The sequence below is a fragment of the Rhinolophus sinicus genome, chromosome 17 (genome assembly GCF_057876585.1).
Source record: "Rhinolophus sinicus isolate RSI-liver-muscle chromosome 17, RSI-T2T, whole genome shotgun sequence".
NCBI lineage: Eukaryota > Metazoa > Chordata > Mammalia > Chiroptera > Rhinolophidae > Rhinolophus > Rhinolophus sinicus.
In genome coordinates, this window is record NC_142517.1 from 4,959,143 (window position 1) to 4,974,590 (window position 15,448).

The 15,448-nt window shown below is 40.7% G+C and overlaps 1 protein-coding gene across 3 annotated transcripts in view; it reads right to left on the reverse strand.

The window, feature by feature from the left end:
* IGSF5 (immunoglobulin superfamily member 5) overlaps positions 1 to 15,448 on the reverse strand; it is a 92,651-nt gene that overhangs the window by 64,321 nt on the left and 12,882 nt on the right. The window lies entirely within an intron of this gene.

Genomic DNA, 15,448 nt, shown 5'->3' on the forward strand with positions numbered 1-15,448 from the left:
CCTTCTTATGCCATATACAAGAATAAACTTAAAATGAATTAAAGATTTAAATGTAAGACCAAAAACCATAAAACTCCTAGAAGAAAATATAGGAAGCAAACTCTCAGATATTATCCTTCATAACATTTTTACTGATATATCCCCATGGGCAAAGGAAACAAAACAAATAATAAACAAATGGGACTACATCAAACTATCAATAAAAAGTTTTGCACAGCAAAAGAAACCATCAACAAAACGAAAAGACATCCTACTGAATGGGAGAAGATATTTGCCAATGATACACCTGATAAGGGGTTAATATCTAAAATTTATAAAAAAAAAAAAAAAAAAAAAAAAAAACTCATACAACTCAACACCAAAAAAAAACAAACAATCCAATTTTAAAATGGGCAAAGCACCTGAATAGACATTTCTCCAAAGAGGACATACAGATGGCCAACAGACATATGAAAAGATGCTCAACATCACCAATTATCAGAGAAATGCAAATAAAAATCACAATGAGATACCACCTCACACCTGTCAGAATGGCTATCATCAATAAATCAATAAACAACAAGTGTTGGTGAGGATGTGGAGAAAAGGGAACCGTTGTGTACTGTTGGTGGAATTGCAAATTAGTGCAGCCATTATGGAAAACAGATGGAGGTTCCTTAAAAAAATTAAAACTAGAACTACCTTAGATGCAGTAATTCCACTCCTGGGTATTTATCCAAAGAAATCCAAAACACTAATTTGAAAAAATATATGTACCCCTAAGTATACTGCAGTGTTATTCACAATAGCCAACATACAGATACAACCAAAATGCCCATCAATAGATGATTGGATAAAGAAATTGTGGTACATGTATACAATGGAGTATTACTCTACCATAAAAAATAGAATGAGATTGTACCATTTGCAACAACATGGATGGACCTAGAGGGTATAATGCTAAGTGAAACAAGTCAGACTGAGAAAGACAAATACCGTATGGTCTCACTTATATGTGGAATCTAAAGAACTGAATAAAGGAACAAACAACAGAAATAGACTCATAGATACAGAGAACAAACTGATGGCTGCTAGATGGCAGGGGATTGCGGGGATGGGTGAGAAAGGTGAAGGGATTAGGAAGTACAAATTGGTAATTCTAAAATAGTCACAGGGATGTGAGATACAGTGTGGGGATTACAGTCAATGTTGTCAAAAGTATATATGGTGTCAGATGGGTTCTAGACTTATTGGGGGGAATCACTTCTAGAATATATAAATGCTTAAACACTGCGCTGTACACTTGAAATTAACATAAAATAATATTGAATGTCAACTAGAATTTAAGATCATATATATATAGAGAGAGAGGGGGGCGGGGGGATGTAAAGTACAGCATAGGGAATATAGCCAATGGTATTGTAACAGCTACGTATGGCGTCAGAGGGCTAGTAGACTTGTTGGGGTTGTCACGTGAGGGGTGTAAATGTCTAATCATTATGCTGTTTTATACACCTGAAACTGATTATATATGTGTGTGTGTGTGTGTATACACACACACACCATATATACATACAGAGGATGCCAAAAAACGTATACACATTTTAAGAAAGCAAAAAACTTTTAAAATTGTAATACTCAACATATACCGATAACAAAACATAAATACAAGCCACGTTTGACTTCTGCAACTGTGTTTCCCTGAAAATAAGACCTAGCCGGACCATCAGCTTTACTGCGTCTTTTGGAGCAAAAATTAATATAAGACCCGGTCTTATTTTAATATGATATTAAAATAATTATCTTATATAAGACCCGGTCTTATATTAATTTTTGCTCCAAAAGATGCATTACAGCTGATGGTCCGGCTAGGTCTTATTTTCGGGGAAACACGGAATTACAAGAGGTGTTCAAAGTGGTTACCATCAGCGTCCAGACACTTCTGATTACAGCAAACTACTGTTTGAGCAATGTTGACTGAAGAGTCCACTTGTATACATTTTTTTTGCACTCCCAGTATATATATCTAAATCCACAATCATGGTCGGAGAATTTTAACATTCCTCTGTCAGTAATTGATACAAGCAGGCAAAAAGAAAACAGAAAAAAAAGGTAAAATTGAATGTCATGAATAACAAATACGATCTAATGGATATATCTGGAAAATCTTTATATGTTAGGTAATAAAGAAACACATTTATAAATTAGATAATATTCTGAACTGAAAGTTTATAAAAATATTAGATTTCAAAACATGTAGGCTGCAACTAAAGCTGTATTTAGGAAGAAATATATGTATAGCCTTAACTACATATATTTGAAAGGAAGAAAGGCTGAAAATTAATGAGCTAAGAATCCATCTCAAGGAGTAAGAAAAGGAACAGCAAATAAAACTCAAAGAAAGTAGAAGATGAGTCAAGAGGTATAACACAATACAACAGAAGCATTTGCTACATGTTCTTAGCTTCATTATAAATTGAGGAAACGCCAATTAAAACTTCAAGGAAATGTTGTTACACACTCACCTCCTGGTAAACACTAAAAGAACCTGGCAGTAGTAAATTCTATGGAGCATTCAAACAATGAGATCTCTCAGACTGTTTGTAGAACTAAATTAATACAAATAATCTGGAAATCAATTTTATATTTTCTATTAAAGTTTAAAATATGTTTACCAGATGACCCAGCAATTCCACATTAGGAATATATGCTCTAGAGAAATTATTGTATATGGGCAGCGGAAGATATAACCAAGAGTGTTGTTCATAGCACATTGCTCTTAATAGCCAATAGATGAAAACAACCCAATGTCCATCAACGATAGAGGGTCAGTTTGGTATATTCACACAATGGGATACCTTACAGCAATCTAAATAAACTACAGCTATAAAGCTGAAAAACGAAAGAATGGACAAACTCCAGCATATTGTTTAGGAAAGTGGACATAAGCAGTGGAACTATAAAGACAGGTGAAACAGTGATTATCAAAAGAGTTGAGAGTTATTTCTTCAGGCAACGGGACAAAAGAAGCTTCTCGCATGCTAGCTCACCCAGTACGGTTTCATATGTTCACCTTATAACTAGTCATTAAATTGTACATAAGTTTCATGTTTTGTGTATATTTCACCTTTTTTAATGTGAAAAAGTAGATAAAAGACAAAGAAAATATACTGAAAACTCAATAATAGTTAAGTCTGGGGAGTATTTAGCATGCATTTTATAAGTAGAAATAAAACCCAAGAAACGTCATTTATTTTAAAAAGTTAATGAATAATCTATATTGAATGAATGATAAAATATCTGAAGACGACAGTATCTGAAGATATGTCAGTTACCATGTTTCCCTGAAAATAAGACCTAGCCAGACAATCAGCTCTAACGCGTCTTTTGGAGCAAAAATTAATATAGGACCCAGTCTTATTTTAATATAATATAATACAATATAATATAATATAATATAATATAATATAATATAATATTATATAATTATATAATTATATAATTATATAATTATAATATACTAATATAATTATAATATAATGTAATATAATATAATATATAAATAAAAGACCGGGTCTTATATTAATTTTTGTTCCAAAAGACGCATTAGAGCTGATGGTCCAGCTAGGTCATTTTCCGGGGAACCTGGTAGTTATCCATCAGAAGTAAACAATGACCTCTCCACTTTTTCATCTCTAGAGGGCAGTATCAGGCCTAGACCAGTGTTTCTCAGGTCTCCTGCATGTTAGTCAGCTGGGGAGCTTTTAGAACTCCCAATGCCCAGGATGTAGCCAGACCCATCAATTCAGAATCTCTCAGGAGAGACCCAAGTATCAGTATTTTTACAGTTCTTGGCTGATTATGTCCAGCCTGGGCTGTGAACCACTCTCTAGATTAACATAATCTTGGGGATTTACCTTCTTTCAATATCCTTTAAATTATTATGTGTGTGTCAAGACTCCTCATGGGCCAGTTTTTCCACAATTACTGGGGAGAGCAGGAAAGATTAACAATCGGTATCTGTATAATTAAAAGTGTTCTTGTGCCAAGGAAAAGGCTGTGAGCTTTATGTAATCAAACACCTATCACAAAAAAACACGTAGGTTTAACCATTGCCGCTTTCTATTCTCATTTAGCTCTGAAGTTTGTCTAACATGATGTGCTGCACTGTGGCCTTTAACAATCTCACCTTCCCTGGTTTGCATTGCTCGCTGAGAGGCCTAGCTTTCTGCAGCGCAGGTATTCAGTTGAACTGTGAAAATCCAAAAAAAGCCCTGTAAAAAAGTCAGCTGGTTAATGTGGAAATGGTGTTGTGTGGCGGTGCTGGGAATGGGAAAGATGAGTAGTAAGAATTTCAGTATGTGGGAAGACTGCTTAAAACCAATTTAATTCAAACTTTGATGGCCAAAATTAGGTTTAAATGTACACCTTTTCCCTACAATTTCCAAATCTTCCTTAATTTGTTTAGAAGCTCTAAGATAAGATTGTGAGATCTCATTATATCATGCAATTATGGTCATTACACTTGGGCATACACAGTAGCATAATCTGTAGAAAACCGCTTTAATGCTAAAACTATTGCATTGCACTGAATATGTTGCTCCTAAGGCTCAAACGGCTCAAATAATGTTAAATATAACATAATACATGGCAAACTGGGGGATAATTTAAATTCTTCATATTTGCCATGTTTCCTGTTTTCTAATGTCTTTTTTTAAGTTTTTTTGTAATTTTTATTAAACCTTTTGGCATAATATTGGCTAATAACAGTATATAAGTTTCAGGTGTACAACTTTATAATACATCACCTGTAGATTCCACATGTGCTCACCACCCAAAGTCTAGTCTCCTTCTGTCACCTTGTATTTGAACTCCTTTACCCTCTTCATCCTCCACCCATCCCCTTCCCTTCTGGTAACCACCATTCTGTTGTCTATATCTATGAGTTTGTTATTTTTTGTTTGCATGTTTGTTTTGTTTGTTTATTTGTTGCTCTTTGTTTTATGTCCCACATATGAGTGAAATCATATGGTTCTGGTCCTTTTCCATCTGACTTATTTTACTTAGCACGACACCCTCAAGATCCATCATTGTCACAAATGGCAATGTCTCATCTTTATATGGCTGAGTAGTATTCTATTGTATACATGTACCACATCTTCTTTATAAAACAGTGTCTACAAATAATTTTTAAAAACCAAATAGCACCAAGGTTATATAAGGAAAAAGGAAGCCCTTCTCCACCCCCAACTGCCAGGGTTGCTCTGGGGGAGCAAACACTCTTAGCAGTTCCCAGGGTATGCGTCCAGAGATGGACTGGGAAGGAAATTGTTTTCAACTCCATTTCCAAGTCCAGTCAACCTATCAACACCAATGTGGGCCAACTGAGCAAGATATGAAAGCAATAATAGCACATAAGCAAGATATCAAAAATTTTACCATTTATGCACCCTTTATCTGGAAACTATAAAAGGGTGTTTTCCACCAACATAAGAGGATAAACCAAAGAAGACATTGATTCCAGGAAATGGGATCTCGGATGCCAGCTGTCTAGCAAGCCTGGGGAGTGACCCAGCCAGCTCTGACAAGGGTGTGAAGAGCTCAGGAGATATGGCTCCAATAAAAGTTACATCAGGAAACTGGTCCATTACCTTTGGTCATGTGGCAAACAGAATTGACAGGCAGTTGAATGAGGAAGGAAGAATTACTGATGGCACATATATAAACGAAGCAAAGGAAAATACACAAATATTAATTCCAGTGGGGTAGGAGGAACTTTCACAGAAAAAACAAAAATGTAACCACAGCACCCTACTTTTCCTAGCAGTTAATGATATTTACATGGTCATACATAACAAATAGAAAATAAAGATGCAACCAAAAATTGGGATATAATGAGACGGTGAGGGAGGTGACGTAGCGGCAGAAGGTGTGAGGTATCTAAATCATGATCTGAGGTAACAGGAAGTCGAAAGAAACTGTCTGAAGTGACATAACAAGACATAGCAGTAGGAGAAGATTATTTAGAAATATTGACACAAATGTCCGAATAAACCATAGAAAAGATCAGGCCTGAGGAGGACGGGAGAGGGCAAAGACTGCTGTTTTCATGACTTAGTCTTATAGTACCAGTGACCTTTCACACTCTGCACACACATCATTTTGATAAAAATAACTACGTAATTCTGTTAAGTCTGCCTATAGGAAAGTTCATGTAAATGTAAAAGTAGAAAAGCTACCGCTCGTCTTCCAGAGTAGTTCACATTCCAATTTCAGAGCGACCAATTTCTGTGGATTCTTCTGCACACAGCTCTCAGTGACACAGTTGGAAGGGCTAGAGAGAAAGTCATTGTATTAATCAGGATACGACATGTGATGGTGGATCAAAACAAAAGAAACTCTGAAATGTCAGTGGCTTCCCACAATAGACGCTCACGGGAAGTGTGGTGGAGGTCATGGACCTCACTGTCAATTGGAGTAGGTGACCTCCAAGGTCACCTGTGGAGAAGAGAAAAATGGACAAGACACCCTGGCTCGTCACTGCCGTCTGTCTTGGGTCCTCGGCTCGAAGGAATTGACTCCAAACTAATCGCCAGGGAAGCTGAGAAATCGACAAGAGTTTGCAGGTTATGAGGTGAGCGCTAACACACTCTGCTGATAACAACCCGCCAAAGCATCATGTGTAAAAGGGCAAACAGGAGAGGAACGCAACGTGCTAAGAAAAGCGGCGATGGGACAGGTGCCTGAACCTTACCTGCCCTCCCAGGAAATGGGGATGTAACCCCTCTGTCCACCTCCCAGAGTCGTCCTGAGCGAAAGGAGCATGTGCTTTGTAAACCACTCACAGTACACAAACTCAAGGTGGTAAATTATCTACAGGTAGCCACCTGTGCCCTTTGCCAAACCCACATTCCGCAAACACATTTAAGTTGGTATATTGCATTATTGTTGGGAGAAAATTTCCTTATCATTTATTTTGTTTTTAAAGGATTTAACTAAGAATTGTAAATTGGCTGACTGAAAAGATTTCCTGGAGTGACACAAAGAGTAGTGGATCACCTGCCTCTTCTTGTGCCCTCTGCCCTGGACTGGGGTCAGTAGGCTTGAGGCCATCCTGGGTAAAGTGGATTTAAATCGTCATTCTCATTACCAAGCATGGCTGCCTTTAATTACAATCATCAGTTATACCGCTGGTAACATAAATCTCTAATATACTTTCTTATCTTCCTCATCCAGTTATATTTTTTGTCCCATCATTGTAATTCTCAAAAGCTACAAATATTGCTTAGCCACTCTTCATTTTAGTCTGTTCAAGCCATGTTTTAATGGCAATAAAGGCCTCTAGTAAGAAAGTAAAATATATTAGTGTCAGACTGTAGAGAAAATATGTTCAATTGAACTGACTACACACCCCTGCTCACTGTGATAGTCCAAGATTTTGTAGAGGAAACACACACTGTTTTATACTAATCTGCTAATTTAAATGTGCCCTCAGATACGAGTAACAAAGAGTACTTCTGTGGTTCACTGAGACCTAAACCACTTCCAAACTGGAGCGCTACCATTTCAACAAGTGGCCTCAAAACTCACTACGAGGAGCGGGGTGGGCAGTTAGCTCAGTTGGTTAGAGCATGGTACTAATAACACCAAGGTTGCTGGTTCGATCCCTGCATGGGCCACTGTGAGCTGCGCCCTCCTTAAAAAAACAAACAAAAAAAAAAAAACAAAAAAAAAAACTCACTACTAGGAGCAAAGAAAAAGCCTGGAGGACTCACACCTGTTCTTCTATACTTTGACCCAGAAGCCACATCTGACACTGCTGCTTACAGTCTATTGGTTAGAACTTGTCATGTGACCTCAACCCAGTAGAAGGGGAGATGCCATCTTCTGTTGTACCAGGAAGAGGAATCTTAAATGGAATTTGGTAATCCTTTTTCTATCTTAACGGGGAAACACAAAGGCCCACTGGGAACTCATAGCCAGAGTTCATACGTTGATGTGAGAGCTCAGAAGAGTGGGTTTCAGGGAAGAAATCCCAAAGCAACTGACTGTAAAGATACCTTTAATTTTATACCCCATGTATCTTGTGTTTATTGAAACAGAGTGGATTCACACTTATCTTTGTCTTAATAAACAGAGCATTCTGAGCACAATTAAGGGGGTTTTTTTGGTGGTTACAAAAGCAGCTTGGTGCAGTGCAATATAAAAAAGGCTGGGTCCCATCTCCATCCTGCCAATTAACTAAAAAAACTAGAAGCAAGTCACAATCCTGCTGAGTCTCAATTAACTTCTTCAACTGCAAAAGGGAGAAAGTACATTTGTTCTGCCCAAATCAAAGGCTGTTGTGTATGAAAGTGTTTTCTAATGGTACAGAGCTATTTTTAATTGATTGTGTTTGGGTTGTTTTGTTTGTTGGTTGGGTTTGTTTTTTTCCTTTTTTTAGCAATTAGCTTCTTTTTCTATAACTCACCATGTTACAGTTTTGCTTTGAAAATAAGACAATAAATTAGGCAAACAAAATGTCACCCTGTAATGGTTCCTCTTTCTGTTTAATACTTTAAATGCAATCTACATAATAGTGAGTTTACCCATCTACATTTCGCTCCTTGGTATAACATTAGGCAAAAACATAATCGTCATCTACAGGGACCATTTTCAACTGAAAGTTTTGTTTTTGCTCCAAGCCTAATTGGTCATGCTGCTGGCTTATAAACACCGTCTAAAGAATACAATGAGAGGTAATTTTCTCAGGTGCTTTTTTTGTTTTTTCACTTTTCATTATGGGAAGTATCTAACATACACTGTAGTATGCAGACTAATGCCCTCCCCGTCGTATGTTACACGGAAAGAGGAACTGAGGTTGCAGATAGAATGAAGGCTGCTGATCATCTTGAGATGGGGAGATGATCCTGGGTTAACCCAGTGAACCCAATGTAATTACAAGGGGCCATAAAAGCAGAAAACATTTCCTCGCAGATGAGAACCAGAGAGACGGCAGCATGAGAAGGACTCAACCCGCCCTGGAGGATTTGAAGATGAAGGAAGAGTCACAAGCCCAGGAACAGACAGTTTCTAGAAGATGAAAAGACAAGAAAACAGAGTCTCCCCTCGAGCCCCCAGGGAGGAACACGGCTCTGCTCTGCTGGCACCATGATCGTGGCAGGAAGACCCATGTTGGAATTCTGACCTACACAACTATGAGATAATAAATTTACACTGTTTCAGATAGCTACATTTGTGGTTATTTCTCACAACACTTACAGAAAACTAATATATATGTGAAAGTAGAAAGAATAGTGTAACAACCTCCCATGTACTCATTTGCCAACTTCAATAATTATCAACTCATCTTTCTTCATAGACATGCCCACCTGCTTCCTCCCAATTACATCAAATTATTTTGAAGCAAATCCCAGACATTTTATCTTTCAATACTTAAATATTCCAGTATGTGTCTGTAAAAGACCAGGACTCTTCTTTTAAACATAACCATAATAGCATCTAAAATTTAATGATAATTCCATAATATTATTAAATATATAGTATGGGTTCACATTTCCCCCAATTATATCAGAAATGTTTTATTAGAGTTTATGTGTATGACTCAGAAGGCAAAAAAAAAAAAAAAAAAACCAGCCATAATTACAATTGATCAAAATGCTGCTTCATTCTCTCTTAATCCATAATATCCTCCCCACCCCACCTTTTTTTTCTCATCACAGTGTATATGTGGAAGAAACCAAGTTCTGTGTCCTGTACAGTGTCCCACCAGCTGGGACTTCACTGTCTGCCAGCCTGTGTCGTTAGTCAAAAGATCCCTCTGTCCCCTATGTTTCCCACGCATTGGTAGTTGGATAAAGACGTTTGATCCAATTCAGTTTTGTTTGGAGGTTTTTTTGCGAGAATAATTCACAGGTGGTATTGTTCAATTCTAACAGAAGGCCCATAAAATCTGGTTGTCTCTCTTTTCTGTGATTATATATAGCCATTTAAAATTATTGCTTTGTTCCATTACTTGAACATTAAGGGTTGCAAAATGGCAACATTCACAGTCTATCATTCCTTATTTATTATCTTCAATACAGCTTTAAAAAGAAACTCCTCCTCATCAAATATGTCATCATCATGCCTTAGGCCCAGATGGCAAATATGATAGCTCTGCGGTCCACACAGTCTCTGCAGCCACTCAGCTCTACTGAGTAAAAGCTGCCTCCTCCCCCAACTGCCACTCCAAATGGATCTATTGGCTTCTCAGAGTGATGGCTGATGATACCTTCCTTCTCTAAATCCTCCAGGTCTGCCTTTCCAACCGCCTCTTACCCATTCCTCCCAGTCTCATTTCCTCCAGTGCAACCCTTCTCCGATCCTGGTTCTGCTTCCTTGCTTGACAGCTATAACCAAAGGACAACATAGCTTTAGAGAAAGGGTCCAGCCACCACCCCCCACCCAGAGAAAGGAGACGAGCTGTGGGAAGCGCCTGCTCTCCTGCACTTTATTTAGGTTTGGAACTAAGCCTGTGTTCAGGACCTACATCTGTCTCCTCAGTGCCCTCAACTCGGCTTAAACCTCTCAGTTCTCATCTGGGAACTGAATGGACTCCAGTTAGCACCTTGTCTACTGGTTGCTGAGGACATAGTGAAGATTACACATGTAAAGACGAGAGGGGGAGAGAATGGAGGCAGATTCCTAAGATGGCAAAGCAGATACATGCTGTGCTCGCCTCATCCGATGAACGCATTAAAATTGCAACTAAATTATAGAACAATCAACCTGGAGAACCATCTGAAGTGTGGCTGAACAGAACTTTCATAACTAAGGATATAAAGAAGCCGCATTGAGACTGGTAGGAGGGGTGGAGACACAAAACAGCCAGCCCCAAACCTCCATGTGGTGGGTGAAAATGGGGAGATATCTTGGTCACAGAGTTTCCCCCCAGAGGAGCAAGGGAACCCAGCCTCACACCAGGCTCTCGAGCCCAGAGTACTGGCGTGGGGAAGAGGAGCCCCCAAAACATCTGGCTGTGAAAAACAGTGGGGATTCTGACCATCTGGGTGGGACGAAGGCTGCAGGAAACCCAGACATTCTCTTAAAAGGCCCACACACAGATTCACTTGCAGGCACTCACCTTGGGCTCCAGCGGAAGATGGTGATTCAGGGGGCATCGGAGATATGCAGGGGACAGACTGAGGTGTGTCATTTCACGTAAGGGTTGGAAGATAGTCGCCCTTTTCCCTGAGTAGGGTTCTCATCCCGTGCAGCTGGCAGGCAGACGCCGTCTTTCTAATGTTGAGCCCGCCTCCTATGCTTACGGTCAAATCTGAATCTGATTGGCCTGGTGAGAGCTGGGACTCCACCCTGATGACTCAGGTGGGACCCTGCCTCACCCAACTCCATACTGCAGGAGGCTTTATCAGAGGCTGAACCTTACCAGAGCCGGCAACCTGCAACAGGCAGCAGCAGGCCTCCTTGTGTCCTGGAATTCATTTTGTGGAGCTACCTCAGGCCCAGTACTGGTGGCCGCCATCCTCGGTTCACAGCGTGGCCTCTCCCACACTCCTCCAGGTCCAGCACAGGCAGTGACCAATTGTGGATCGCTTTGTAGCTCCTACCAGGTAGTTCCCAACCAGTCACGGGTAATGGGTAACCTGGGCCTGCAACAGAATCCCTCCCAAGAGGCCCCAGAACCAACATACTTAGAGGTTGGCTTCAGACCACAGCACAGCACCACCCAATGAGCCTCACAAGTGGCACACCAAAGGGAGATCTCAACAGCCACCAGAGCCCACTGGGGTGAATCCCACTCAGTGGGGTGAGCCCCCCTGCACAGCAGCCCATAGGCTGTGGATGTGACCAAACCCCACAGCCAGTCAGCCTGAGGGTGAATCCCGTGCACTGATGTGCCAATAGCAACCAAGGCTCAAACATAACATGAGGGCACAGACACCTCATCTAAGGGACTCTCCTGAAGCACCGACTGCAGTGACCAGGGAGACCATGTCACTGCGCCCCACAGGGCACCTACTACATAAGGCCACCCGGCCAAGATTAGAAGACATAGCAGATCTACCTAATACATAGAAACAAATATAGAGGCAGCCAAAATGAGGAAACAAAGAAATACATCCCAAATAAAAGAACAGGAGAAAACTCCAGAAAAAGAACTAAATGAAATGAAGGCAAGCAACCTACCTGAAACAGAGTCCAAAACAACGGTTATTAGGATGCTCAAGGAACTTAGTGAGAACTTCAATAGAGAGATAGCAAGCATAAGAAAAGGACATAGAAGCCATAAAAAAGAACCAGTCAGAAGTGAAGCATACAATAACTGAAATGAAGAATGTACTACAAAGAATCACCAGCAGACTACATGAAGCAGAGGATTGAATCTGCTATTTGGACGATAAGGTAGAAGAAAACACCCGATCAGAACAGCAAAAGGAAAAAAGAATTTTAAAAAATGAAAATAGTTTATTTAAGAGAACTCTGGGACAGCAACAAGTGTAACAACATTTGCATTATAGGGGTACCAGAAGGAGAAGAGAGAAAGCAAGAGATTCAGAACCCATTTGAAGAACTAATGATGGAAAACTTCCCTAACCTGGAAAAGAAAATAGACATACAAGTCCAGGGAGCACAGACACTCCCAAACCAGGTGAACCCAAACAGGCCCACACCAAGACACATAATTAAAATGAAAAAGGTTAAAGACAAAGAGAGAATCCTAAAAGCAGCAAGAGAAAGGCAACTAGTAACTTATAAGACAGCCCTCATAAAATTGTCAGCTGATTTCTCAACAGAAACTTTGCAGGCCTCAGGGATTGAGGGGGAGATGCCATTCAGTCCATAATAGCTTCCCCCTGTCACCTCATTCCTTTGCTCTATTTTTTCTTTTTATATCTCTTATCTCTACCAGACACCATAGTATACGTGTAAACTTCTATTGTCTCTCTCCTCCATAAACTTGGCATTTAAAGCAGTGCCTCTCACACAGGAAGCCATTTTTCTGCACAAATGAATAAGCTTATCATTTGTGAGAGCCAAGCCAGAACGTGCTTGATTTTATGAGCTCGAGGGTGGGCCTGGGTTTCCAATGACCAGGGCTGAAAGGCAGTGGCACTGCTGTGTGGCGCTCTGAAAAGGGAGAGGGCAAAGGAAAAAGATCAGCGACATCCCTTCCTGCATCCAGTGTCTTAGAATGGATGTGAGATCCTGGGTGCTGGATGTGCTCCGCAGGTGGCATGACAGGCACTTGGCAATCGGGCTTAAGTTCATCTCTTTGTCTTCGTCTAAGAAGACAAACAAAAGAGTTGCCTGAGTTAGAATGCTTTTAATGATAAATGAGAGAAACTTTCTCCAAACAGTTTTAATCCAAAGGGCAATTTGTTGGCCCACCTGGCTGACCAGGTTCCTGGGGATCCTACAGAATTGGAGGGGGAGCTAGTCTGTTAGTGGAGAGGACCCCCAGGACTCCCTGGCAGTCAGTCTCTCCCCTGCTTTTGCTTGCAGATAACCTTGTTGTGTTCCCCTGTATCAGGTCCTCTCCTCGTGACAGAGACCATGGACTCTGCAGTGACAGCCTGCAGAAACAGCAGGGTCAATCCCTATGAAGCTCTCTGATTGGTTGGTTTGTGTCACCTGCCCATGCCTTGGTCAATCGTGTTGCTGATGGAAGAGCTGTGGTTGGCCATGCCTGAGTTGTGGCCCATTCCTGTGGCTCTATGGCCTTGAGGGGTATAGACAGTGATTAATACAGTATCTTCAGAACCTCCTGGGTTAAAGATGGGCTATTTTGTCCTAAGGACAGAATGTTGCCCAGCGTCCACCAAGAGATTGTTAGGCAAAGCTCTGCAAACAAAAGGAATAAAGCTGTAATGGTGAAATGACAGAGAATAGTGTGTTCATCTTTGGGAGAAGAACCTCTCTTCCACACACCTCTTAACACATACTTCTTAAGTAGCTGTCTACTTTTTCTGCCCATGAGTCCACTAGTCCTGACTAGCTTAAATGAGCGGCTAATAAGCATTTAGAAATTGGTGTATCTACATTATTTCATTAAGTTCATGCAGGTGTACTGTCCTGGAAAGCAGAACTATAAGGTGGGTATAGAAAGGGTCACTTAGGTAGAAACCACAGTGGTAACGCACCCATGACTCTTTAGAGTTCTGGGAGACTCCAGTCAGCATGTCCATGCCTCCCGCCCGTGTCTATGGACCATGATCAAACATGCTTCTCACCAGGCATCTGCGGCCACTCCCAACCCTCCGATGACAGAAGTTTCTGTTTATTCTATGTTTGCTTGAACAGCATTATGTTTGGGGGACAGTGGCCCTACTCAGTAATTGCTAGGAAGAGTTAAGTGAGGTAACATGTGTAATTGTATAAACCAATACATAAGTATTAGCTAGAACCATATAAAATTGCTGATATTATATTGTTCACTTTCTACCTACAAAAATGGCTCACCTAATGTAAAGGATTGTAGGAAAATAGGGCACTGGTAATACAATAGGCAACTTTATCATTTTTTGGCAGGACAGGTAAGAATGGAATTTTGGATAAATGGCAACTAAAACTGGCAGAAGTTGGGGGCTAGAAAGAGGTGATAGCGATTGTACTAGGTTTGCATTTGGCGTGTTCAAATTGTTACTTATATGAAGGCCTGAGAATGTGACTGTATTTGCAGGTAAGGTCAAATGATGTTGCTGGGATGGGCCCTACTCCAACCTGACTGGTGTCCTTATAAGAAGAGATTAGAACTGACAGACACACAGAGGGACGACCACATGAAGACATAGGAAAAGATGATCACCTACAAGTCCAGGAGAACGAACTCAGGAGGAACCAGCCTGGCTGACACCTTGATCTTGGATTTCCAGGTTCCAGAACTAAGAACAAATACATTTCTGTTAACTCACTCAGCCTGTGGTATTCTGAATGGCAACCCCAATTGACTAAGACACATGGAAATGTAATTTGACTTAGAGCAAGTGTCAGTGAGAGGAAGAGAGTCTGAGCTCTTAGCCCTGGAGTGCTCCAGAATGCTGGCTGGCAGGGTTAGAAAGGGGTGGGGGGGCCAGCAAAGGAAACCAGGAGGTGAGGTGAGAGGAAATACAGCACGATGTGGTGTCCCAGAAGCCAGCGGACGGGAGTCTTAGGGAGAAGGCTAGGCTCTGGGATACCAGATGGCACTAGGGCTCCGGCAAGATGCCGCTGCCAGCCAGATGGAGAGCACTGGAGATTCCACCAGAACGTTTACTGTGCAGGGACGAGGTGAGGATAAAATGGGAGCTGAGGAGGTGTGGCAACGAGAAGGCTGTTCTTTGGAGAAGTTTTAGTGTTAAAGGAAGAAAAAGAGAAAGAGGGAAGTAGTAGCAAAGGAAGGAGGTCTAGAAAGTTGTCCCTGAGTGGGAAGTGAGAGAGCATGTTTGTGTGTGGTGAGAATGTTCTAGAAGGGAGGGAGCAACTGGAA